Here is a 26,878-nt window from a genome sequence, read left to right on the forward strand (position 1 = left end):
GCAGACGGGGCTGGATCTACCATGATGAACCTGAACGTCCTTGGAAGCATGCCTCTGTAGCCAGCACGGGAGAAACTTGCAGGCTTGTTAGGAAGATGTGTGTTTATTTTAGTCACAGGGTAGTACCAAAATATCATTAACATTACTCAAAAATAAGTTTACCGGTTGTGTGCAGTGGCTCATGACTGTAATCCCAGTACTCTGGGAGGCTGAGGAGGGCAGATCGTCTGAGGTCAGGAGTTCAAGACTAACCTGGCCAACATGATGAAACCCCATCTCTCCTAAAAATAACTAAAAATACAAAATTTAGCTGGGCGTGGTGGCACACACCTGTAATCCCAGCTACTTGGGAGGCTGAGGCAGGAGAATTACTTGAACTCAGGAGGCGAAGGCCGCAGTGAGCCGAGATCATGCCTCTGCACTCCAGGCTGGGTGACAAAGGGAGACCCCATCTCAAAAAAACATAAAATAAGTTTGTGAGCCAGACAGATATGATCGCAATGCCAATAGATAATAATGTTTTCTCAAACAGAAAAACTCCAGGAGAAGCCAGGCGCGGTGGCTCACGCCTGTAATCCCAACACTTTGGGAGGCCGAGGCAGGAGGACCGCTTGATCCCAGGAATTCCAGACCAGCCTGGGCAACATGATGAGATCCTGTCTCTACAAAAAATTCAAAAATCACCCGGTCATGGTGGCACATGCCTGCAGTCTCAGCTGCTCAGGAGGCTGAGGTGGGAAGATAGCTTGAGTCCGGAAGGTAGAGGCTACAGTGAGCTGTGATTGCATTGCTGCACTCCAGTCTGGGTGACAGAGTGAGACCTTGTTTCAAAGAATACAAATAAAATCAATAAATAATAAAAGTCTTACTGCTCTTGGTAGCCATAAGCTTACGGTTTTCTAGGTATCATGTTTTCATTTGGAACAGCACCCACATGCTCTCAGACGCAGCCATGAGCAGCTGTCCAGGAGGAGGGGACAGTGGGTCCGCATTCTGTATTGTCTCTGGTCCCTCCCCATCTCGGGGTGTTTAGGCGTGGGTCTGCTTTGGCGATGTGTAGTGTTGCTGAGAGACACACACACTGCTGGAATACATCACTGGGCGTCTATGCTGTGAATTCAGCCCCAAGGAGCGTGTGGTTAACGGACATTACTTCAACACTCTGAGTCAGTGTGAGAGACGCATTCTCTCTTCCCAGCATGCAGCGGGTTCCAGGGAGGAGGTGAGCAGGGGCAGGAGGTGGAAGCTGGATGGCTTCCCAGCTTCTTCAGGGCCAGGTCTTCATTAGTGTGGCTTCACTATCGCATTGGCAGTGCTTTCCCAGAATATCTGACACATGCATGCTCAAACGTAAGTACGGGAACGAATCCGTAAGGCAGGTGGGAGTTACTACCAACTTTCTGCAGGGGCACCATTTGACCCCTCTGCCCTTCGTAACCTAGGGCACGCATCATCTCATTTGGAGGGAACCTTAAGGCCATCACGGCTGGAAATGAAACTGAGAGTATCTCAGAGTAGCCTCAAGTCCAAGCCTCGTTCTACATCTCCAAAGGCCTAGGGGATTTGGGGCCTTGACGGGAAGAATCAAACCCCCTGCCTCACACCACCATGCCCAGGCGCTGAACGCTTCACTGTCGCTCGCTCTGGCTCAGTTCGTGGGAGCCGTGGAAGGAGAGGTATGGGACTCTGGGTTCCCACTGTGTTGAGACAATCTCTTCTTACTCCAAAGAGCTATTCAGACCAAAAAGAGTTAACTAGGGCTTACAAGGTCTGTAAGTTTTTTCTAGTCAATCTAATGCTTTTTTTTTCTTTCGAGACGCAGTCTTGCTCTGTTATCCAGGCTGGAGTGCAGTGGTATGATCTCGGCTCACTGCAACCTCTGCCTCCCAGGTTCATGCCATTCTCCTACCTCAGCCTCCCAAGTAGATGGGATTACAGGCGTGCGCCACCATGCCCGGCTAATTTTTGTGTTTTTTAGTAGAGATGGGGTTTCACCATGTTGCCCAGGCTGGTCTCGAACTCCTAACCTCAAGTGATCCACCCGCCTCGGCCTCCCAGAGTGCTGGGATTACAGGCATGAGCCACCGTGCCTGGCCAATCTAATACTTTTTGGGCCTTAATTCCCTGATAAAAACTGGAACTCTACTTTTAGGCTATGTCTAAAATACTTTAGAGACTATCAAAATAGCTTTGTATTGATATTGAAAAAAGAAAGTCTGAGTTCTAGGAATGACAGCTGAGTACCACAGAGTTCTTCCTAGACCCCATTCTCCACCCCAGCCCTTCAGGTAGATTAACCCAATTCAATGAAACAAATCCTGATTGTATGTCGGCTCACTGCAATGTGGGTGACAAAGCAATGTGGTAAATCGCTGAATACTACAGATAAATGTAAAACTAACCTGCTTTCCTATGTATAATATTGTTCAGCCTTAAAAAGGAATGGAATTCTGACATGCTACAACACGGATGAACCTGGAGGACATTATGCTGAGTGAAACGTGCCAGACACAAAAAGACAGATACTATACGATTCCTCTTATATGAGGCACTTAAAGTAGTCAAATTCACAGAGACAGGAAAGAAACTGCTGGTTGCCAGGGACCAGGGTGGAGGTAATGGGGAGTTATTTAACCGATAAAGAGTTTCAGGTTTGTAAGATGAAAACAGTTCTGGAGACAGATGGTGATAATCACTGCACAACAACATAAATATACTTAATGCTACTGAACTGTACACTTAAAAATGGTTATACACCCGGCTGGGTGCAGTGGCTCACGCCTGTAATCCCAGCCCTTTGGGAGGCCAAGGCGGGCAGATCACGAGGTCAGGAGATCAAGACCATCCTGGCTAACACGGTGAAACCCCGTCTCCACTAAAAATACAAAAATTTAGCCAGGCGTGGTAGTGGGCGCCTATAATCCCAGCTACTCAGGAGGCTGAAGCAGAAGAATGGCATGAACCCGAGAGGCAGAACTTGCAGTGAGCCAAGATCACGACACTACACTCCAGCCTGGGCAACAGAGCGAGACTCTGTCTCAAAAAAAAAAAAAAAAAAAAAGGTGCAGTGGCTCATGCCTGTAATCTCAACGCTTTGGGAAGCCAAAGCGGGGTGGGGGGATGGCGTTGAGGCCAGGAATTCAAGACCAACCTGGGCAACATGGTGATGAGACCCCATCTCTACAAAAAAAAAAAAATTTTTTTTTTTGAGGCAGTCTCACTCTGTTGCTCAGGCTGGATTGCAGTGGCACAATCTCGGCTCAGTGCAACCTCCACCTCCTGGGTTCAAACGATTTCTGGCTAATTTTTGTATTTTTAGTACAGACGGGGTTTCGCCATGTTGGCCAGGTTGGTCTTAAACTCTTGACCTCAAGTGATCTGCCTGCCTCGGCCTCCCAAAGTGCTAGGATTACAGGTATGAGCCACCACGCCTGGCTAAAAAGTTTTTTTAAAAATTAGCCGGGTGTGGTGGCATGCACCTGTGGTCCTGGCACCTCAGGAGGCTAAAGCAGGAGGATCACTTGAGCCTGGGAGTTTGAGGCTGCAGTGAGCCGTCATCACACCTCTGCACCCAAGTTGGGCGACAGAGTGAGACCCTGTCTCACAAAAAATGTTTTAATGGTTATGGTGATGTTAAGGGCAGAACTGTATCCTTCCAAATTCCAGATGACAAAGTCCCCAACCTGGTGCCTGAGAATGTGACTGCATTTGGAGATAAGGTCTTTGAAGAGGTGATTAAGTTAAAATGAGGTCATTAGGATGGGCCCTCATTCATTATGACTGGTATTCTTTTTTTTTTTTTTTTTTTCCAGATGGAGTCTCACTCTGTTGCCCAGCCTCCGCCTCTCAGGTTCAGGGGATTCTCCTGCCTCAGCCTCCCGAGTAGCTGGGATTACAGGCTCATCCCACCACGCCCGGCTAATTTTTGTGTTTTTAGTAGAGACGGGGCTTCATCATGTTGGCCAGGCTAGTCTCGAACCCCTGACCTCAGTTGGTCACCTGCCTCAGCCTCCCAAAGTGCTGGGATTACAGGCATGAACCACCGCGCCTGGCTTATGACTGGTATTCTTTTTTTTTTTTTTTTTTTTTTTTTGTGACAGAGTCTCGCTCTGCCACCCAGGCTGGAGTGCAGTGGCACAATCTCAGCTCACTGCAAGCTCTGCCTCCCGGGTTCAAGCGAGTCTCCTGCCTCAGCCTCCCAAGTAGCTGGGACTACAGGCATGCACCACCACGCCTGGCTAATTTTGTATTTTTCATAGAAACAGGGTTTTGCCATGTTGGCCAGGCTGATCTCCAACTCCTGACCTCAGGTGATTCACCCAACTCAGCCTCCCAAAGTGCTGGGATTACAGGCGTGAGTCACTGTGCCCAGCCTATGACTGGTATCCTTTTTTTTTTTTTTTTTTTTGAGACGAAGTCTTGCTCTGTCGCCCAGGCTGAAGTGCAGTGGCATGATCTCGGCTCACTGCAACCTCTGCCGCCCAGATTCACGCAGTTCTCCTGCCTCAGCCTCCCAAGTAGCTGGGATTACAGGCACGTGACACCAAACCTGGCTAATCTTTGTGTTTTTAGTAGAGATGGGGTTTCAGCATCTTGGCCAGGCTGGCCTTGAACTCCTGACCTCATGATCCACCCATATGACTGGTATTCTTATAAGAAGAGGAAACTAGGGACCAGGCACGGCAGCTCTAGCCTGTAATCCCAGCACTTTGGGAGGCAGAGGCAGGCAGATCACAAGGTCAGGAGTTTGAGACCAGCCTGGCCAACATGGTGAAACCCCGTCTCTACTAAAAATATAAAAATTAGCCAGGCGTAGTGGCGAATGCCAGTACCTGTGGTCCCAGCTACTGGGGAGGCTGAGGCAAGAAAATCACTTGCACCCAGGAGGTGGAGGTTGCAGTGAGCTGAGATCAAGCCACTGCCCTCCAGCCTGGCAACAGAGCAAGGCTCCGTCTCAAGGAAAAAAAAAAAGAGGAGGAAATTAGGACATACAGAGGCACAGAAGGAGGATGATGAGGAGACACAGGGAAAAGACAGCCATCTACGAGCAGAGGAGCGAGGCCTCAGAAGAAACCAACCCTATTCACACCATGCTGTCAGCCTTCTAGGCCCCAGAACTGTGAGAACGTACATTTCTGTTGTTTAAGCTGCCTCGTCAGCAATACTTACATATGGCAGCCCTAACAAACTAATCCGGTGGTAAACCTTCTGGTATGTGTATTTTACCACAATTAATAATAGTAATAATAGGCTGGGCATGGTCGCCCGTGCCTATAATCCCAGTGCTTTGGGACATAAGGCAGGAGGATTGCTTGAGGCCAGTTGAAGACCAGCCTGGGCAAGGACACAAGATTCCATCTCTACAAAAAAAATTTTTTTTTCTTTTTGACACAAGGTCTCCCTCTGTCTCCCAGGCTGGAGTGCAGTGGCACCATCTCGGCTCACTGCAACCTCTGCCTCCCGAGCAGCTGAGATTACAAGTGTGTGCCACCATGCCCGGCTAATTTTTTTTTTTTTTTTTGAGATGGAGTCTCAGTCTGTCACCCATGCTGGAATGCAGTGGCACAATATCTGCTCACTGCAACCTCTGCCTCCTGGGTTCAAGCCATCCTCCCAAACTCAGCCTCCCAAGTAGCTAGCATTACAGGCGTGTGCTACCACGCCTGGCTAAATTTTTTGCATTTTTCGTAGAGATGGGGTTTCACCGTGTTGGCCAGGCTGGTCTCAAACTCCTGACCTCAAGTGGTCCGCCCACCTCGGCCTCTCAAAGTGCCGGGATTACAGGCGTGAGGCACTGCGCCTGGACTAAGGCAGTGGGTGGGTGTGGTGGTTTCCGCCTGTAGTCCCACCTACTCAGGAGGCTGAGGCAGGAGGATCACTTAAGCCCAGGAATTGAAGGCTGCTGTGAGCTATGATTGCACCACTGCCCTCCAGCCTGGGCAACAGAGCAAGACTCTGTCTCTAAATAATAATAATGAAAATAAAATCATAAGCCTAAGAACATGCAAGTGGAAAACCACCACCACCTGCCTTCCTAGAGCGCACAGACTGCCCACAGCTCAGAACAGAGCAGGCTATCGTGAGTGTCATTAGAAAGGGACCGGGGGGGGGCGCAGAAAGACAGGAGGTTCATGTGGACAGAGCAGATTTGGAAAAGCATCTTTGGTACAGGAAGGGTGAGGACGGTGTGTTGAAAGAGGTGGTAGGACCCTGCCAGGCAGCCATGGGGCTAAGAGGGAAGAGTTCCAGAAAGAAAGGCACTGAGGGCCAGGGAGCGGGTGCATTGTGAGAAGCAGCACGTGGTGTGGCCTGGGCAGATAAGTGGCCAAGCCAGGAGGTGCAGGACTAGATAAGCAGGCCAAAGGGTCGGTGGGTAGGGCCAGGCTGAAAAGTCAGGATGAAAGTCATTCCACATTCTGCCCCATCATGCAAGGAAAGCTTTTAATTTATTTTTATTTTATTTTATTAGTATTTTATTTTTTTACTTTTTTTGAGACAGAATCTCACTCTGTAGCCCAGGCTGAGTACAGTGGCACAATCACGGCTCACTGCAACCTCCCCTTTCCCAGGCTTAAGTAATCCTCCCACTTTAGCTTCCTGAGTAGCTGAGACTGCAGCTGCACACACCATGCCCAGCTTTTTTTTTTTTTTTTTTTGAAGAGGCGTGGTCTCACTATGTTGCCCAGGTGGTCCTCCCACCTCGGCCACCCAAAGTGCTGGGATTACAAGCATCAGCCACTGCACCTGGCCTGAGAAACAGTATTTTTACATTTCTACTTCCCGAGCAGGGTCGGAGAGCATGGGGCTGCGCCTCCCCTAAAGGCGCTTGCCAGTGCAGTCCTAGCAATCGCGTCCTGCTCCTTTCCTCCTCCTCCGGCTCCCTGGAGTCCTTGCAAGTCAGTCTCAGGCTGAGTTTCAGAAAGTTGTGGAGGGCCGGGTGTGGTGGCTCACACCTGTAATCCCAGCATTTTGGGAGGCCAAGGCAGGCGGATTACCTGAGGTCAGGCGTTCCAGACCAGCCTGTCCAACATGGTGAAACCCGTCTCTACCAAAAATACAAAAATTAGCGGGGCATGGCTGGCATGTACCTGTAATCAAAGCTACTCAGGAGGCTGAGGCAGGAGAATCACCTGAGCCCGGAAAGAGGAGGTTGCAGTTAGCTGAGATGGCGCCACTGCACTCCAGCCTGGGCGACAGAGTAGGACCCTGTCTCCAAAAAACAAAAAGAAAAAGCTGTGCAGGATATTAAGCACTTCAAGATGAAGCCAGCGTATGATGAGATGCTGTCCTCTATGGACGCTATACACCAGTGACTGCAGGCAACATCAATACACAGCGGCCCAGGATGCTGGACTTCAAGGGCAAGGCCAAGTGGGATCCCTGGAATGCGCTGAAAGCGGCTGCCAAGGAAGATCCCACGAAAGCTAAAGCTTACGTCAACAAAGTAGAAGAGTTAAAGAAAAAATTCAGAGTACGAGAGACTGGAATTGGTTGCCAGCCACGCCTTTGTCCTAAACTGAGACAATGCCTTGTTTTTTCTAACACAGTGGATGGTGGGAACTAGAGGAAAGAATCAGCTAACCCAACCTCAAGGCTACTTAGGATAAAGTTCTAACAAATTACGGGCTTAAACGATTATTGACCTTCCCTGAGTAGTTTTTATCTGAGATCAATTAAAAGTGTATTTGTGGCCGACTGCAGTGGCTCACGCCTGTTATCCCAGCACTTTGGGAGGCGAAGGCAGGTGGATCACCCAAGGTCAGGAATTTGAGACCAGCCTGGTCAACATGGTGAAACCTCGTCTCTACTGAAAATACAAAAATTAGCCGGGTGGGATGGTGGGCGCCTGTAATCCCAGCTACTAGGGAGGCTGAGGCAGGAGAATCGCTTGAACCTGGGAGGCGGAGGTTGTAGTGAGCCGAGATTGCACCAATGCATTCCAGCCTGGGCGACAGAGCGTGACTCCATCTCAAAAAAAAAAAAAGTATTTGTTACTTTAAATTTAATTTTTTTTTCTACTTCCACTGCACAGTCATTTTTCTGGCTCTCCCAACCACACCCCTCACCCTGCACAATTACCCCTCTTGCATGTACCTCTCTTGTCATGAATCTTCAGGGATGGGAATATGAGGTTCTTGGGATGGGATTCATCACGGGAATAACTCCAAGAAAAGCTGCCAGGTGAGGCTTTCATTCACTTCCCCAAGATGAAAAAGCTGACCTCTCGCCTGTGTTCCCCTCGCGGTCTGGACCTGCATCTGTTATTTACCACCATGAAATTTAAAATTAGGTGCGTGTCACCTGAGGCTCTAACAGCTGGAAGGCGATGATCTGGTCACATTTATGCCACCTGAGGAAATAATCCTGGGTAAGCAGTCCCAGCGGGGCTCAGAGGTTCAGGCTCATCCCACATGGGGTGCAGGAAGGACCGGCAATGGGGCAGCCTGGCTCCTGGGCTCTGGGGCTTCAGTGCAGACCGTCTGCACTTCAGTGTCCCTCATCATACCTGCTACCAGAAGCGCATCGGTGACCACAGTTGGAGAGAGGGAAGGCCACACGAAGCAAGAAGCAGCTGCAAAATCATGCAGTGCTGAAAAGGGAATGCTTGTTTGCAGTTTCGTTCTCCCTGGTTGAGAGTCAACTTTCTTTAGTAAGCACAGTTCAAATCTTGGTAAAATCCAAAGCCTGGACGCCACCTTTTCCCACCTCTTGTAAAGCACAAGTCAAATTCTGGTAACATCCAAAGCCTGAAACCACCTTTTCCCACCTCTTGAGTTGCACAAAAGTGCATTCACAGATACCAGGGTGCAACACGCTGGGACATTGTATTATGTGAAATCATCATACAAACACCCTGGGCTTTTGAAAAATAGCTTGCAAGAGGGTTGCACCCAAACTCTTGGGCCAGGCGCAGTGGCTCACACCTGTAATCCCAGCACTTTGGGAGGCTGAAGTGAGGAGTTCACTTCATATCAGGAGTTCAAGACCAGCCTGGCCAACATGGTGAAACCCCGTCTCTACTAAAATTACAAAAATTAGCTGTGCATGGTGGCAGGTACGTGTAATCCCAGCTGCTTGGGAGGCTGAGGCAGGAGAATCGCTTGAACCTGGGAGGCGGAGGTTGCAGTGAGCTGAGATCGCGCCACTGCTCTAAAGCCTGGGCAACAGAGTGAGACTCGGTCTCAAAAAAAAAAAAAAAGAGTCCAGGCGTGGTGGCTCATGCCTATAATCCCAGCTCTTTGAGAGGCTAAGGTGGGTGGATCACCTGAGGTCAGGAGTTCAAAACCAGCCTGGCCAACATGGCAAAACCCCTTCTCTACTGAAAATACAAAAAATTAGCTGAGCATGTAATACAAAAAATAAGCTGAAAATACAAAAAATTAGCAGGTGCCTGTAATCCCAGCTACTTGGGAGGCTGAGGCAGGAGAATTGCTTGAACTCAGGAGGCAGAGGTTGCAGTGAACCGAGATTACGTCATTGCACTCCAGCCTGGGCAACAAAGCAAGACTCTGTCTCAAAAGGAAAAAGAGGATTGCACCCAAAGTCCTGCGAGTCTCACAGTAGTCCTGCAAGTAAGAGGACAGGATAAACCAGCCCCCTCGGACAGACAGATGCAGGCTCTGAGACTCAGAGCCAGTGTAAATGCCTCCCGGAAAGTCACAGCCATCCCATGATAGAGGAGGAATCTGGGGCTCGAACCCCGGGTTTCTATCCCAGTGTTCCTCTCTGCTTGACCCTTAGAATAATAACCACCATTTATGGTCACTTACTCTGTGACAGTCATTTTCCACTTATTATTTCCTTCGATCCACAACCACCCATTGAGGAAATCAAATTCAGCCAACAAATACTAGAGGAAGCATTGAACTCAGGTGTGTCCTTGAAGGCCGCCTTCTAATCAGCTGCATTAATTACTTCTCTTCCAGTTCAGTTCCACTTTTTTTTTTTTTTTTTTTTTTTTTTTTTGAGACGGAGTCTCACTCTGTCACCTTGGCTGGAGTGCAGTGGCACGATCTTGGCTCACTGTGACCTCTGTCTCCCAGGCTTAAGCAATCCTCCCACCTCAGCCTCCCAAGTAGCTGGGACCACAGGTGCGCACCACCACGTCTGGCCAATTTTTTATATTTTTGGTAGAGACAGAGTTTTGCCATGTTGGCCACTCTTAAAAGGACACCTGTCATTGGATTTAGGGCCCACCCAGGTAATCACATCTCGAGATCCTTAGGTTAATTATATCCACAAAGACCTCATTTCCAAATAAGGTCATATTCACAGGGACTAGGTTTAGGAATTGCACATGTCTTTTTGGGGGAATACTGTCCAACCTGATTCAGGGACGAAGCAGATTCGGGCCTACAGCATCCCCATTCCTCAGGGGTAACTGCCTCTGCCACAACCCTAGGAAGGGTCAGGCCTGGGGCAGGCAGGCAGGCAGTGGGAAGCAGAATCAGCCCTGGGCGGGTCTGGGCAACCCGTCCATACAAGAATCAGAGAACAGGGCCAGCATGCTGATTCCCTGGGCAGCAAGTAGGTAGAACGCAGGGCCAGGCAGGGCAGAAATCAGTGGTTCATGAGGCTCAGGGAGGTCGAGGAAAGCAAGCAAAGCCCAGAGAGCTAGGGCAGCACTGCCAGGACAGTGCTAACATCACATTCCTGGGCTCCTTAAGTCTCCTGAGAAGGTGGAAATCGTGGAAATTGTGTTAATCGCCTCTGCCGAGGCCAGGCCACGGCGCCCTGCTGGGGGCTAATCTTGTGTGACCCCCTCAGACCATAGCGGGGCTTGCTCCTGGTTTGGTATCCGCTGGAGCTATAAGGGCCGGGGGTTCACAATGCCTTTTGCAGGAGGTATGGCCTCAGCAGTGCCCAGCCAGGGACAGTGCCCATTCAGGAGCAACCTGGCTTCCAGAGTGATAGAGGTCAGAGGCGCCTGGCCACAGGCAATCCTGGGCTTCATTTAAATGCAACAAACCCATTATCTGCTCTCAGCAAATAGGGAAGGAGGATAAGATGTAGGCAGATGAAGGGAAAGTGCCTCCAAAACCGGCCAGTTAGAAGACAGCTGGGAGCCAGGGGTTAGATAAGTGGACGGAGTCCCTGCGGGTTCTGGAAGAGCTAAAGCAGCGGGCTCTGCAGTGGGACTGCCTGGCTTCACACCTTGGCTCTTCAGCTTGCTGTGCAACCTTGGGATAGTTACTCAACCTCTCTCAACCTCAGGTCTCTTCCCTGTCAACCGAAGACCAAAATAGAACCTACATCATAGGGCTATTATGAGGATTAAATCAAACAAGCCAAAAAAAGCACTTCACACAATTCCTGGTATGCCGTAAATACTCAACTAACACCGGCTTATTATCAACCAGCCACACTGGAGGGAAGCCTTGAAGGAGGGTGTGGTTTTATGTGTCAGCTTGACCAGGCTACGGTATTTGGTTGTTTGGTCAAACGCCAGTCCAGATGCTGCTGTGAAGGTACTGTTTTAGGTGTGATTAATTCATATTTAAATTAGTAGACTCTGAGTAAAGGAAATCACCCTTCGCTTTGTGGGTGGGCTTTATCCAATCAGTTGAAGGCCTTAAGAGAAAAGACTGAGGTTCCCAGAGAAATAAGAGATTCTGCCTCCAGGCTCAAGGCAGCACTGGCTGGGTGCGGTGGCTCAGGCCTGTAATCCCAGCACTTTGGGAGGCTGAGGTGGGCGGATCACCTGAGGTCAGAAGTTCAAGACCAGCCTAGTCAACATGCTGAAACCCCATCTCTACTAAAAATAGAAAAATTAGCCAGGCATGGTGGCGCACTCCTGTAGTCCCAGCTACTCAGGAGGCTGAGGCAGGAGAATTGCTTGAACCTGGGAGGCAAAGGTTGCAGTGAGCCCAGATCATGCCACTGGACTCCAGCCTGAGTGACAGAGTGAGACTCCATCTCAAAAAAAAAAAAAAAAACCAAGACTGCAGCATCAGGTCTTCCCTGAGTCTCCAGCCTGCTGAGCTGCTCTACAGATTTCAGACTTGCTGGCCCCCCAATCCCACAAAACTATTTATTTATTTAGAGAGAGGGTGTCACTCTGTCACCTAGGCCGGACTGCAGCAGTATGATCATAGCTCATTGCAGCCTTGACCTCCCAGGCTCAAGCAATCCTCCTGCCTCAGCCTGCAGAGTAGTTGGGACTACAGGTGCATGCCACCATGCTCAAATAATTTCAAAATTTTTTGTAGAGACGGGGTCCCATTATGTTGTACAGGCTGTTCTCAAATTTCTGGGTTCAAGAGATTCTCCCATCTCAGCATCCTAAATTGCTGGGATTGTAGGCATAAGCCACTGCACCCAACTGACAATTCCTTTAGGTAGGTAGGTAGAGGATAGGGATGGATGGATGGATGAATAGATGGATAGATGGATGGATGGATAGATGGATGGTTGGTTGGATTGGTGAGTGGGTGGGTGGATGGATGGATGGATGGATGGATGGATAGATGGATGGATGGATAGGTGGGTGGGTGGATGGTTGGCTGGCTGGCTGGCTGGCTGGATGGACGGTTGGTTGGATGGGTGGGTGGGTGGATGGATGGATGGATGGATGGATGGATGGATGGATGGATGGATGGATAGGTGGGTGGGTGGATGGTTGGCTGGCTGGCTGGATGGATGGACGGTTGGTTGGATGGGTGGGTGGATGGATGGATGGATGGATGGATGGATAGATGGATGGATAGGTGGGTGGGTGGATGGATGGATGGATGGATGGATAGATGGATGGATAGGTGGGTGGGTGGATGGTTGGCTGGCTGGCTGGATGGATGGACGGTTGGTTGGATGGGTGGGTGGGTGGGTGGATGGATGGATGGATGGATGGATGGATGGATGGATGGATGGATGGATAGATGGATGGATGGATAGGTGGGTGGGTGGATGGTTGGCTGGCTGGCTGGGTGGATGGACGGTTGGTTGGATGGGTGGGTGGGTGGATGGATGGATGGGTGGGTGGATGGATAGACAGATATAGATCTAGCTATCTATCCATTTATCTGTCCACATATCCTATCAGTTCTGTTTCTCCACAGAACTCTAATATAGTCAGATTAGTGGCCAGAAGACACAAGGACAAATGTCCCAGACAAAGCCCAAGAGCGTGGGCTGTGCTATGGAGGATCCAGCAGACCAGTGAAGCCACCTGGCACAAGGCGCAAGAGAAGACATCAGGAAATGAAGCAGAACTGCAGGTTGCAGTCATGGTGCAGGGCAGCTCAGCACCCAGCTGGAAGCCTTTGGAAGATGGAGAGGCAGAGAGTGAGCTCAGGGCTGTCCTTGAGGAAGAGGCATGCACAAAGCCAGCCATGCACACTCCCCTGCTATATCTGCTGCCAAAGTGAAACCAGGACGGCTGTAGAAATTTGCTTCAAATGAAGAAACCTGTTCCTCGACGGGGACAAATGATGTCACGCACAAGTACAGAAGCAGACCACATTCCTGCCACACCACGGCTCAAAGTCACAAGGGCAGAAACACCTGAGAAGGGGGGAAGGCCTGAAGGAGGAGCCGAGTCTGCCCAGGTTCTCCTTTGGAATCTGGGTGTGGCCACCCTACATGGGGATCTGGATATGTGCCTTGCTGCAAAGTAAATTCCTGGTGCATTTTTGAGGCTCAGGTGATCCCGAAGTTATGGCTGTCGTGAGAGAGCAGCACCCCGCTGACAAAACGTTCTGGAAGGTGGGCAGTGCAAGCTGGCTTCATCCACAAGCCCTGCTCACAGCCTGGTGCTAAGTGGATATTGTCCCCACCGGAAGTTCTAGGAGCTGCCCTTGGTCAGTGAGCCTGGCTCAAACACAGCAGCTAAATGGCATCACTTGCCAGGTCACATGGGCAAATGGCCAGCACCTCGTTCCTGGAGACAAGGTGGAGTCATTCAGTTCTTTTGCTGTTATTGCTAGAGATGGAGTTTCACTCTTGCCGCCCAGGCTGGAGTGCAATGGTGTAATCTCAGCTCACTGTAACCTCTGCCTCCCGGGTTCAAGCAATTATATTGCCTCAGCCTCCTGAGTAGCTGGGATTATAGGCACCCGCCACCACGCCCGGCTAATATTTGTATTTGTGGTAGAGACGGGGTTTCACCATGTTGGCCAGGCTGGTCTCAAACTCCTGACCTCGTGATCTGCCTGCCTTAGCCTCCTAAAGTGCTGTGACTACAGGCATGAGCCACCATGCCTGGCCTAATTTTTGTATTTTCAGTAGAGATGGGGTTTCACCACGTTGTCTGGGCTGGTCTCGAACTCCGACCTCAGGTGATCTGCCCACCTCAGCCTCCCAAAGTGCTGGGATTATAGGCTTGAGCCACTGTGCCCGGCCTGGAGTCATTCAGCTCTAGGGGCTTCTTTCTTCCTTATTAACAGGCTTTGTGCAGGGAGCAGGAGTTCTGCCTGCCCTTTCTAATGGCTCGTGCAATCATATCATTCCTATTGAAGACTGCATAATATTCCACTGCATGGATAGAGCGCATTTTGTTTATTCACTCATTTGCTGATGGAAATTTGGTTTGTTTCACCTTTTGGCTACTGTACATATTACTGCTATGAACATGCATGTATAGATATCTGTTTTAAGTCTCTGCTCTTTTTTGGCTTGGTGAGGTGGTTCACGCCTATAATCCCAGCACTTTGGTAGGCTGAGGTGGAAGGATCACTTGAGCCTAGGAGTTTGAGATCAGCCTGGGTAACACAAAAAGACCTCATCAGAGAGAGAGAGAGAAGAAAGTAAAAAAAAAAAAAGAGAGAAAGAAAGAAGGAAGAAAGAAAGAGAGAGAGAAGAAAGAAAGAAAGAAAGAAAGAAAGAAAGAAAGAAAGAAAGAAAGAAAGAAAGAAAGAGAAAGAAAGAAAGAAGAGGAAGGAAGGGGAGAAGAGAGAGAGAAAGAGAAAGAAACAAAAGAGAAAGAAAGAAAGACAGAAAGAAGAAAGAAAGGAAAGAGAAAGAAAAGAGAAAGAAAGAAAGAAAAAGAAAGAAAGAAAGAAAGAAAGAGAAGAAAGAAAAGAAAAGAAAGAGAAAGAAAAAAGCCACTTCAAGATGATGCAGGTTGGAACAAAAAACAGATTATGCAGCTCATTATTAAACAGCACCTAGTTTGACAACACATGGAGTTTGCAAAATACACGGACTCTGTTTCTTGGTTGACAAACAGAAAGGGAATTTCCCCAGTTGCTTCCACTGTACACAGGACAGCAAGTGGTTGTGACCGCCTAAACGCCCTCCTCCCAAGTCACATCCAGCAGTGCCCTGCCTGCCACACCACATCATTCATTTATGTCATTTCTCCCACAGGCAGCCCCCTCCTTTGTGTCAATCAAAAGCTGATGGGCACCCAGCAGGCAGCCGGCTTGCTTCTGTCAGCAGCAAATGCTGTCCACATTTCAGACCACTAGTGAAAGTGGAAAAGAAATGATTACCATATGAAGTTTCCTTGATGGAAGTAGATTTAAATTCAGCCTTCATCCCCTAATTTTCAACACTACTTTGACCGTGGTTTATTTTATTTATTTCATTTTATTTTTTATTTTTTTGAGACGGAGTTTCACTCTTGTTGCCCAGGCTGGAATGCAATGGTGCGATCTCGGCTCACTGGAAACTCCGTCTCCTGGTTTCAAGTGATTCTCCTGCCTCGGCCTCCCAAGTAGCTGCAATCACAAGTGCCTGCCACCATGCCCAGCTAATTTTGTATTTTTAGTAGAGATGGGGTTTCACCATGTTGGCCAGGCTGGTCTCGAACTCCTGACCTCAGGTGATCCACCCGCCTCAGTCTCCTAAAGTTGACAGTGGTTTATTTTAATACATAACTTTGAGTCATGGAATAACCGCAGAATATGCAACATATTTTTAGATTGTTTATCTGATTGTGGTGCCAAAATCCCAGTGATCAATTCATTAGGTTTGCTTGACTCCCAGAATTAATACATATTAATAAACATTTTATCGAGTACCACTATGGTCTGAATGTTTCTGTCTCCAACAAAATCCATAACCTCAGAGGTGATAGTGTTAGGAGGTGGGATTTTTGAGAGGTGATCAGGTCATGAGGATGATGCCTTTATGAATGGGATTAGTGCCCTTATAAGAGGCTCCAGAGCTGCCAAGCCCCGCCCACCATCTGAGATCTCAGCAAGAAGGCACGTCTACGAACCAGGAAGCAGCCCTCACCAGACACTGAATCTGCCAGCACTTAATCATGGACTTCCCAGCCTCCAGAACTGCAAGAAAAAAAAAAAAAAAAATTAAGAGATAGGTTCCAGCTTTGTCCCCCAGGCTGGAATGCAGTGGTGCAATCACTGTGGCTCACTGCCACCTCAAGCTCCTAGACTCAACAGATCCTCCCACCTCAGCCTCCCCAGTAGCAGGAACCACAGATGTGCACTGCTGCACCCAGCTAATGGTTTTTATTCTTTACTTTTGTAGAGATGGGGTCTTGCCATCTTGCCCAGGCCTACAGGTGTGCACCACCGTGCCTGGCTTCCAACCATAATTAATTCTATCAAGACAAGCAGAAAACTCACTTGGACATGGGTTCTGTTTTTTCATTTATTTTGCCGTATGACTAGACTGGGTTGTCAAGAAACATGCACTTCTCTGTGCTACCTGTGTTCAAGGAGAGGAAGATAACAATTGAGATAAAGTCTGACTTTTCGATCTAGAAAATTCCCTTTCTGGCACCAAATACTAGTCTGGAAGCAAGGCTGGAAAACGCACACATAAAAGGCGTGAGATCAGTTGGTAGAAAAAGGTAATGCAGACCACGTCTGTGTGCAAGGCTGAGTCCAAGACCAAGTGTTGGCTCATCACCCTGTGGTCCCAGATACACCTGCCATCCCCGCCAGGGAAATGACAAAAACACCACAAAAAGCTGCGCCAGGCCAGGAGCGTTGGCTCACGCCTGTAATCCCAGCACTTTGGGAGGCTGAGGGAGGTGGATCACTTGAGGCCAGGAGTTCAAGACCAGCCTGGGAAACATGATGAAACCCCAACTCTACAAAAAATACAAAAATTAGCTGAGCATGGTGGCGTGTGCCTGTAGTCCCAGCTGCTAGGGAGGCCAAGGTGAGAGGATCACCAGAGCCTGGGGAGTTAGAGGCTGCAGTGAGCCATGATCGCACCACTGCAGTACAGCCTGAGCAACAGAGTGAGACCCTGTCTCAAAAAAAAAAAAAAAAGTAGACTTGTGCAAAACTGAAGCACGTGAGGTCCGTCTGTCCCTTTTGCTTCTGTGTGTCTGTATCTCTCAGTGAGTTGATTGCCCATTGATCACACCCAGCCAGCGGGGTCCAGAAGACAGGACACTGAACCTGAGATTGAATCCCAGCTCTGAAAGTTGCCACCTGGGTACTTCAGGCAAGGCCTGGTTTACCTCTTTGGGTCTGCAGTTCCTGTTCTGGAAAATGAGGATATTCTTTTTTTTTTTTTTTTTTTTTTTTTTTGAGACGGAGTCTGGCTCTGTTGCCCAGGCTGGAGTGCAGTGGCCTGATCTCAGGTCACTGCAAGCCCCGCCTCCTGGGTTCACGCCATTCTCCTGCCTCCACCTCCCGAGTAGCTGGGAGTACAGGCGCCCGCCACCTCGCCCAGCTAATTTTTTTTCTATTTTAGTAGAGACGGGGTTTCACCGTGTTAGCCAGGATGGTCTCGATCTCCTGAACTCATGATCCGCCCGTCTTGGCCTCCCAAAGTGCTGGGATTACAGGCTTGAGCCACCGCGCCCGGCCGAAAATGAGGATATTCTAATACCTGCCTTGCCCATCTCAAAGAGTTCTGGGAGACCCAAAAGAAAACATGAATAAGCAGGTGCTTTGTGTATAAAGAGGAAACACAGGCTAGAAAGAAATATCGTCTGTTCTCATTAGTCTTAGGTCTGCCACTTACGGTGTGACCTTCGGCACATTCCACAAGTACTCTAAGTTTCCTCATCTGTAAGGCAGAGAAAATATTTATTAACTTTATTTTTTGAGACAGAGTTTCACTCTTATCGTCCAGGCTGGAGTGCAGTGGCGCAATCTTGGCTCACCGCAACCTCCACCTCCCGGGTTCAAGTGATCCTGCCTCAGCCTCCTGAGTAGCTGGGACTACAGGCGCCCACCACCACACCTGGCTAATTTTTTGTATTTTTAGTAGAGACAGGGTTTCGCCATGCCAGCCAGGCTGGTCTCTAACTCCTGACCTCAGGAGACCCACCCACCTCGGCCTCCCAAAGTGCTGGGATTATAGGCATGAGCCACCACGCCCAGCTTACGAAAAGATTACCTAAACCCTGGTGCCGTTTTAGTTAATCTTTTACCTAAAATAATCTGTAACCCCAGCACTTTGGGAGGCTGAGGTGGGCGGAGTTCCATAACACCCTGGCCAGCATGGCGAAACCCTGTCTCTACTAAAAATACAAAAAATTAGCTGGGCATAGTAGCAGGCGCCTGTAATTCCGGCTACTCAGGAGGGTGAGGCAGGAGAATTGCTTGAACCCTCAAGAGGTGGAGGTTGCAGTGAGCCAAGATCGCGCCACTGCACTCCAGCCTGGGCGAGAGTGAGACCCCGACTCAAGAAAAAAAAATTCCCTACCTCAAGGGTTAAAATAGGGATTAAATGAGATAGTTAATATAAAATAGACACTGTTGATGGGCTCATCCAAGCTCTGGGGAGGATTTCCCCCTCCTGAATAAGAAGGTAAGGACTTGCTAAGGGAAAACCTTTCATCCTTTCGCCCTTCCTCTTCTTTCTGCCTAGAACATCAGTGTGAGGTGTGGAGGTGCAGCAGCCATCTTGCAACCATGAGACAAGAGGCTTGAGAATGAGGTCTATGCTAAGGACAGAGGAACAGAAAAATGGGAAGAGCCTGGGTTCTCGAAGGCATCAACGGTCATTAATACTGATACAGTTTGAATCTGTGTCCCCACCCAAATCTCATGTTGAAATGTAATCCCTAGGCTGTACTTGAACGCTGGTCCTAGCCCTGATCAACCAGCTTCTCACGAGAGACCTGGGCGTGGACAGGAAGGTACGATTTCGAAGTATACAATCCCCCAGGCAAGGGGTTATCAGCCCACATTCTGAAGCCTAGAACCGGGTTTCTAAAATAACCCAGGACACCTCACTCAGGTCTTAGCAAACCGCCAGCATGTCTCTCCTTGCTGCCCAGTGCTGGAAGTGGGGCCTGGTGGGAGGTGATTGGATCATCGGGCAGTTTCTCACAGTTTAACACCATCCCCCTTTGGTGCTGTTGTTACGATAGTGACAGTGATCGGTAGAGCAGGAACGAGACAGACAGCACCTCCCCTCTCTCTTTCTCTTGCTCCTGCTCCAACCATGTAGGACAAGCCTGCTTCCCCTTCACCTTCCACCATAATTGTAGGATTCCTAAGGCCTCCTTGGAAGCTGAGCAGATGCCAGCACCGTGCTTCCTGTACAGTCTATGGAACTGTGAACAAATTCAATCTCTTTTCTTTATAAATTACCCAGCCTCAGGCATTTCTTTATAGCAATGTGAGAATTAACCAATACGGATACCAGCTCCGAAGTGCCTACCGTGAACTTTTTCCTACCCAGGAAAAAGGACTTCTTTATTGTCATCAGCCTCTAAAACAGGGCTTTCTGTTACTTGCCTCCGTATGCACTCCAAATTGATACAGTATCTAATTTATGCTGAGAGCCCAGCTAGGGAACATGCCCAGGCATGCAACTTTTACCTACTGAGCTGGACAAGAGTGTGGAAGTGAAAGTAAAATTTGAAGATTGGATGAAAGATGTTAAAATCACGGGAAGGCTGAGTAATTTGAGAATACTCAGACATCTCATAGGTAAGGAAAATGACAGTATTAACATTAACACAAAGAAGGTGATTAGTCAAACACAAAGAAGGTGATTAGTCAAAACATTCCTCATGAGAAAAGGTCCTTTGGCAAATACTTTCCTTTAAAGTAAATTAATATAACAGGCCAGGCGCAGTGGCTCACACCTGTAATCCCAGCACTTTGGGAGGCCGAGGTGGGCGGATCACCTGAGGTTAGGAGTTGGAGACCAGCCTGGCCAACATGGCAAAAGCCCATCTCTACTAAAAAATACAAAAATTAGCCAGGTATGGTGGCGTGCACCTGTAGTCCCAGCTACTTAGGAGGCTAAGGTGGGAGAATCGCTTGAATCCAGGAGGTGGAGGTTGCAGTGAGTTGAGATCCCGCCACTGCACTCCAGCCTAGGCAACAGAGTCAGACTGCATCTCAGGCAAAAAAAAACAAAAAAGAAAAAGTGAATGACACTGACTAGTTAATGAAGCCTTTCCAACCTTCCACATGAGCCCAATAAATTGACCTCTCAGCCTGAAGACGCATCTGTGGAAATTTCCACCAATGATAACCTGAAGTGTTCGCTCCTGATGCCTCATGGGCAGCACACCAGGCATCTTCCCTTAATAGTTAAGTAGACATGGCTCGTAAAGCAATGGAACAAATGCCATTTGTGTCCCCATATCTTGCAGAAGCCAAAGTGGAGAAGATAGCCTAGATCTTTTCACTGATTTTCCACGTCAGTCTTCTTTAAGTATCTGTGCTATCCACTTCAATGAAGCTACGGCCCCGTAAATAATACTGTGGTCTGTTGCCATACTCATAATGGATGGACATAAAAATGTCCTTATTTGGAATTCATAAAAATGAAAATGCAATTTCTTTCCATCCAAAAATGGCTAATAGAGGTTCCTGAGTTGACTCCATTTTCCTCCCTCAACGGTCCGTTCCTGAGCAAATCGTTTCTTTGGGCTCTATCACATTTACGTCATTCACATGTGACACCCATGCAGGTGTGAGAATGCACCATCTTTCATTGATGAAAATGATCCAATTGGCTGGGCGCGGTGGCTCACGCCTATAATCCCAGCACCTCGGGAGGCCAAGGCAGGCAGACCGCTTGAGCCCAGGAGTTCGAGACCAGCCTGGACAACATGGCAAAACCCCATCTCTGTTTTTTAAAAAGAAATAATAATAAAATGATCCAATTGCCTCCCAAACTGCTTTTGCAGGAAGCGGGTGGATGGATCGTGCTGAGATGGTGAGGTTTCTGTGGCAGCAAGTCAAATTGGGCCACACAAAGGATTAGACTTCTCACCCGGGCCCCAATATGGTAACCCATGAAAGAACCAGTCTTAGGCTTCCCTGGCCTCAACACCCATGCTTGCTGCCACTCCCAGGCCCCACCCATTCCCTCTGTCCTTGGTTCCACACCCCCAGCTACACTCTGACAAAGATGCTGGGCTGGAGATACCCAGGGCGCCAGACACACCCAGGATGTTCTCACCACTTCTCAGAGCCAAATGCCCTGGCTGCAAAACAGAGAAGCGAAACCTATAAATAATCAAGGCTTGTTTCCAAACCTTCAGAGTTCTTGCACCCTGCCCTGTCTTGCGTGTGTGTGTACATACAGATATAGACAAGATGGTATCATCTGTAGGTAGAGATGTAAATATAGATATATCTCAGCTATTACTCAGGAGGCTGAGGGATGACAATCACTTGAACCCGGGAGGTGGAGGTTTCAGTGAACCAAGATTGCACCACTGCACTCCAGCCTGGGCAACAGAGTAAGACTCCGTTTCAAAAAAAAAAAAAAAAAGATATATCTCAGCTAAACACTTTACACAGATTTTCTGATTTAATCCTATCAGTGTGAGAAGTATTATCTGTTTTATTAATGAGAAAAACAGATTTACAGAGTTTCGTTTGTTCATTTTTTTTAGTGGGTGGACAGTGCCTTGCTCTGTTGCCCAGGCTGGTGTGCAGTGGTGTGATCACGGCTCACTGCAGCCTCAAACTACTGGGCTCAAGCTTCCTCCTGTCTCAGCTTCCCAAGTACCTGGGACCATAGCCATATGCCACCATGCCTGACTTTTTTTTATTATTATTATTTGTAGAGATGGGGTCTTGCTATGTTGCCCAGGCTGGACTCAAACTCCTGGCCTCAGGCAATCCACCTGCCTCGTCCTCCCAAAGCATTGGGATTACAGGCATAAGCCACCATGTTCAGCCCCAAGAGATTTTTTTTTCAACCTTACCAAGGTCACAAGCTGACAGGAGGTGGAGGTGAGGGTAACAGTGGCTTTGAGCACTCTGCAGTCACCACGATGCACTCCCTCCATCCCACTTTCATCAGGCACCTAGAGCCCCACCCTACGCCATGCCAGGTTTCCTGCTATTTCTCAGGCTGGCCTGACACCGTCTCGAATCCATGTCTGTGTCCACGGCTGGCCCCAGGTTCCTCTCCCAGGGCTCCCCCCTGGTTCTTTTGAGATCCTCCTCATACAAGAGGCTCCAGATAAGTGCTGCCTCAGATGCCAGGCTGGACGTTCTGCCAGAGTACAAGCTTCACGCGCCGAATCAGGGGTTCATGGGCTGGCTCTTGATCCTCACCCTCAGAACCTAGTTCGGAAAGAGTAGGCATCTGAGTGATTCTATTTTTTTTTTTTTTTTACAGAGGGGGTCTTGCTGTGTTGCTCAGGCTGGTCTCAAACTCTTGATCTTAACTGTTCCTCCATGGCCTCCCAAAGTGGTGAGATGATTGACTTTACATCCTCAAGCTTAGCTCAGGAGCTCTGACACAGCAGGCAGCCAAGGCATGTTGGCTGAATAAACGAACAAACCCAGCAATGTTTTTACACCTCACGAATATTGGTGGACTGTATCACCTTTGAGAAATCATTGATTATATAATAATTGCAAAAATTTAGGTCGCCGATTAGATTACAAACACATAATTTTGATTGTGGTAAAATATATGTAACATAAAATTTACCACTGTAACCATTTTTAAAATGTGCAATTCAGTGACATTAAGCATATTCACATTGTTGGCAGGGCGCGGTGGCTCACGCCTGTAATCCAGCACTTCGGTAGGCCGAGGCTGGCGGATCTCTTGAGGCCACGAGTTAGAGAACAGCCTGGCCAACATGGAAAAAACCCATCTCTACTAAAATACAAAAATTAGCCGGGCGTGGTGGCGGGCGCCTGTAATCCCAGCTACTCAGGAGACTGAGGCAGGAGAATCACTTGAACCTGGGAGGCAGAAGTTGCAGTGAGCCGAGATCACACCACTGTACTTCAGCCTGGGCAACAGAGAGTGACTCCATCTCAATAAAAAAAGAAAAGAAAAAGTATATTCACATTGTTGTGCAACCATTACCACCATCTATCTTCAGATTTTTTCATCATCTCAAACTGAACCTTTGTCCCCATTAAATACTAACTCCTCACCCCTCCTCCCCATTCCCTGACAAACATCATTCCATTTTCTGTCTCCATGAGTTTAATTATTCTAGGTCCTTCCTGTAAGTGAAATTACGCAATATTGTCCTTTTGTATCTGGCTTATTTCACTTACCACAGTGTCCTCAAGGTTCATTCATCTTACAGCCTGTCTCAGGAATCCTGTAACTGGTGAAAGACACTCACTGGATCATCAAAAAACATCGATGAGCTTCTGCTGTGGGCAGGGCCTGTACTTTCCAGGCCAACTAAAAAGAGGTAAATGATAAGAGTCTCTGCTCCAAAGTGTTAGCCAACCAGTTTCACTTTTAAATCTTTTTTTTTTTTTTTTTTTGAGATTTCTGGAATCTCTTCTGCAATTAATAGGTTCACCTGGAGAAATCATCTGTAGTCTACAGGCTAGCCTGGAAAGTCATTTTCAAAGGTGAAGAGGAAGGCCAGGAAGGCCGGGTACGCCAGGTATGTTGGCTGCCTCTCATATAGCAGCATGGGACCCCTTAAAGTGAAATTGGCCAGGTGCAGCGGCTCATGCCTGTCATCCCAGCGCTTTAGGAGGCCAAGGCAGAAGAACTACTTGAGCCCAGGAGTTCAAGACCAGTCTGGGCAACACAGTGAGAACCCATCTCTAAATACACACACACACACACACACACACACACACACACACATACAAAAATTAGCCAGGCGTGGGCTGGGCTCAGTGACTCACACCTATAATCCCAGCACTTTGGGAGGCCGACGCGGGTGGATCACCTGAGGTCAGGAGATCGAGCCCATCCTGGCTAACACGATGAAACCTCATCTCTGCTAAAAATGCAAAAAATTAGCCAGGCGTGGTGGTGGGCACCTGTAGTCCCAGCTACTCGGGAGGCTGAGGCAGGAGAATGGCGTGAACCTGGGAGGCAGAGCTTGCAGTGAGCCGAGATCGCGCCATGGCACTCCAGCCTGAGCGAGACTCCATCTCAAAAAAAAAAAAAAAAAAAAAATTAGCCGGGCATGGTGACATGTGCCTGTGGCCCCAGTTGCTCAGGAGACTGAGAAAGAAGAATCTCTTGAACCTGGGAGGTAGAGGTTACAGTGAGCCGAGATCACGCCACTGCACTCCAGCCTGGGTGACAGAATGAGACTCCGTCTCAAAAAACAGACAAACACACACAAAATGTCTTTCTGGGGCACGGTGGCTGACACCTAGAATCCCAAAACTTTGGCAGCTCAAAGTATGAGAATCACTTGAGGCCAGGAGTTCAACATCAGCCTGGGCAACATAGCAAGACTCTGTCTCTATACAATTTTTAAAAAACTTAACCAGACCAGGCACGGTGACTCACACCTGTAATCCCAACACTTTGGGAGGCTGAGATGGGAGAATCACTTAGGCTCAGGAGTTTGAGACCAGCCTGGCCAACATGGTGAAACCCTGTCTCTACTAAAAACACAAAAATTAGTCAGGCATGGTGGCAGGCACTTATAATCCCAGCTGCTCGGGAGGCTGAGGCAGGAGAATTGCTTGAACCCAGGAGGCAGAGGCTGCAGTGAGCCAAGATCTAGCCACTGCACTCCAGCCTGGGGAACAGAGACTCTGTCTCAAAAATAAACAAATAATAATTAACCAGACCACAGGCCTGCAGTCCTAGCTACTCAGGGAGGCTGAAGAGGTAGGATCTCTCGAGCCTAGGGGCTAAAGGCTGCAGTGAACCATGACCCCACCACTGCATTCACTTCTGCCTGGGTGACAGAGTGAGACTCTGCCTCCAAAAACAAAAAAATAATTCTGGAGGGCTCCTTCCCTGAAGAGCTTTTCTTGAGAGCTCATGAATTGACTCCTGGTAAAGTGTTAGAAACAGTGTCAAATGGATCTTGAAGAGTTCATGACCCTGCCCAGTGCAGGCGTCTCTGTCAGCATCTGCTTGTTTATTCCAGGGATAGAGAAATCAGAGTCCCCGGAAGCCTGTCCCATGACTGTACAGCTCCTAGAAAGCTCCTCCCCTCCCCATATGGCATTGGGAGCAAACGTTCTACTTCAAGGCAGTCTCGCAAGCTCCCCAAGCATCTGTCCTGCGAACCCCAGCTTTCCCAGGCCTTCCTTGCAGCCTTTTTTTTTTTTTTTGGAATCAGGGTCTCACTCTGTCACCCAGGCTGGAGTGCAGTAGCATGAACGTGGTTCACTGCAGTCTCAACCTACTGGGCAAGGAGAGATTCTCCTGCCTCGGCCTCCTAAGTAGCTGGGGCCACAGGTATGCACCATCACGTCCAGCTAATTTTTTTTTTTGGTTGGGGTGAGGGTGGAGTTTCACTCTTGTCACCCAGGCTGGAGTACAGTGGTGCAATTTGGCTCACTGCAACCTCCGCCTCCTGGGTTCAAGGGATTCTCCTGCCTCAGCCTCCCGAGTAGCTGGGGTTACAGGCATGCGCCACCACACCCGGCTAATCTTTGTATTTTTAGTAGAGACGGGGATTCACTTTGTTGGCCAGGCTGGTCTCGAACTCCTGAGCTCAGACAATCCATTTGCCTTAGCTCCCAAAGTCCCTCAGCTGGGATTACAGGCGTGAGCCACCACACCCAGCCCCAGCAAATTTTTATAGAGATGGGGTGTCCCTTTGTTGCCCAGGCTGGTCTCAAACTCCTGGGCTCAAACGATCCTCCCACCTCAGCCTCCTGAAGTGCTGGGATGATGGATGTGAGCTGCCTTGCCTGGCCTGGCCTGCCTTTCAGACTCCCCGCTATCCAGGATGCCTCTGATTGGCCCACTCCAAATTATCACTAAGACCTCTGCCTGTGCGTGACAAAACTGTAAAGACAAAGTGTGTTGTCCCAATTATTTTTGTGTATGCACCCGCACATTGACATAGCCTAGTAACCTAGAGAAAACAAAAGGCTTCCAACTGAGGGAACACAGAGCCGCGAGAGCAGCCACAGTTGCGTGAGTGTGGCACTCCTGGACACCAGCGGCAGCGATTCCGAGTCAGTTCTCACAGTGGGTGGGCAGCACAGTCGGGATGCTTGTGGCATAAGGAACAGAGGAAGCTTAGCCATGGCCAGCCCTCAAAGGAGCCTTGGGAAAGTCAAAACACCTAAGCCTTCTGGGGAAAGCAAGAGTCCCAGGAAAGCGAGGCCCCCCACCAGGCACCAGAACCAGAAGTCCATTGGAAGCCCAAGGCTGTTCGGAGAGCAGCCTGTCTGGTAGACCCATTCATGGGCCCCCTCCCCAGTGCTCTGCCATTAAAGCACTCAGCTCCCCTCTCATGCTCTGCCTCTTCTTATCCATTTCTTGGCTTTTCCTCTCCTACCAAGTCCGTGGTTGTTACTACATTTTCTAGTCCCCTAGGACAGGGCTGTCCAAGCCTGGGTCTCACCGAGGCCACTGGCCAGTGTTGCTCAGGGGAAAGCCTGACAATGTGCATCAGAAGCTGGAGACACTGAAGCTTCTCTCAGGAGGGGACTGTAAGCACAGCCAGCCTGTGGCTGACCTCTGCGGGACACCCAGGGTTGAGAAGAGAGGACCAAGAAGGTGTTCACTGCAATAGAACACAGCCTTCCTAGCTGTCATGTCCCCCAGACAGCAACTTGGCTTGATTGTGACATCCACATGGAGAGGACAAAGTGAGAATCACCCCACATGA

At 48.9% G+C, this 26,878-nt stretch overlaps 1 long non-coding RNA gene across 2 annotated transcripts in view; it reads right to left on the minus strand.

The window, feature by feature from the left end:
- Positions 1–15,850: 15,850 nt before the first annotated feature.
- LOC141409363 (uncharacterized) overlaps positions 15,851–26,878 on the minus strand; it is a 28,921-nt gene continuing 17,893 nt past the window's right edge. The window contains exons 2-3 of one of the 2 annotated variants that reach the window (XR_012429684.1): positions 22,052–22,415; positions 15,851–16,226 (exon numbers count right to left, since the gene is read on the minus strand). This is a non-coding gene — a long non-coding RNA (uncharacterized lncRNA). Of the gene's footprint in view, positions 16,227–21,885; positions 22,416–26,878 lie in introns of those variants that run through there. The other variant, XR_012429683.1, reaches the window with a different exon arrangement.

Source organism: Macaca fascicularis, chromosome 20 (genome assembly GCF_037993035.2).
Source record: "Macaca fascicularis isolate 582-1 chromosome 20, T2T-MFA8v1.1".
NCBI classification, from domain to species: Eukaryota; Metazoa; Chordata; class Mammalia; order Primates; family Cercopithecidae; genus Macaca; species Macaca fascicularis.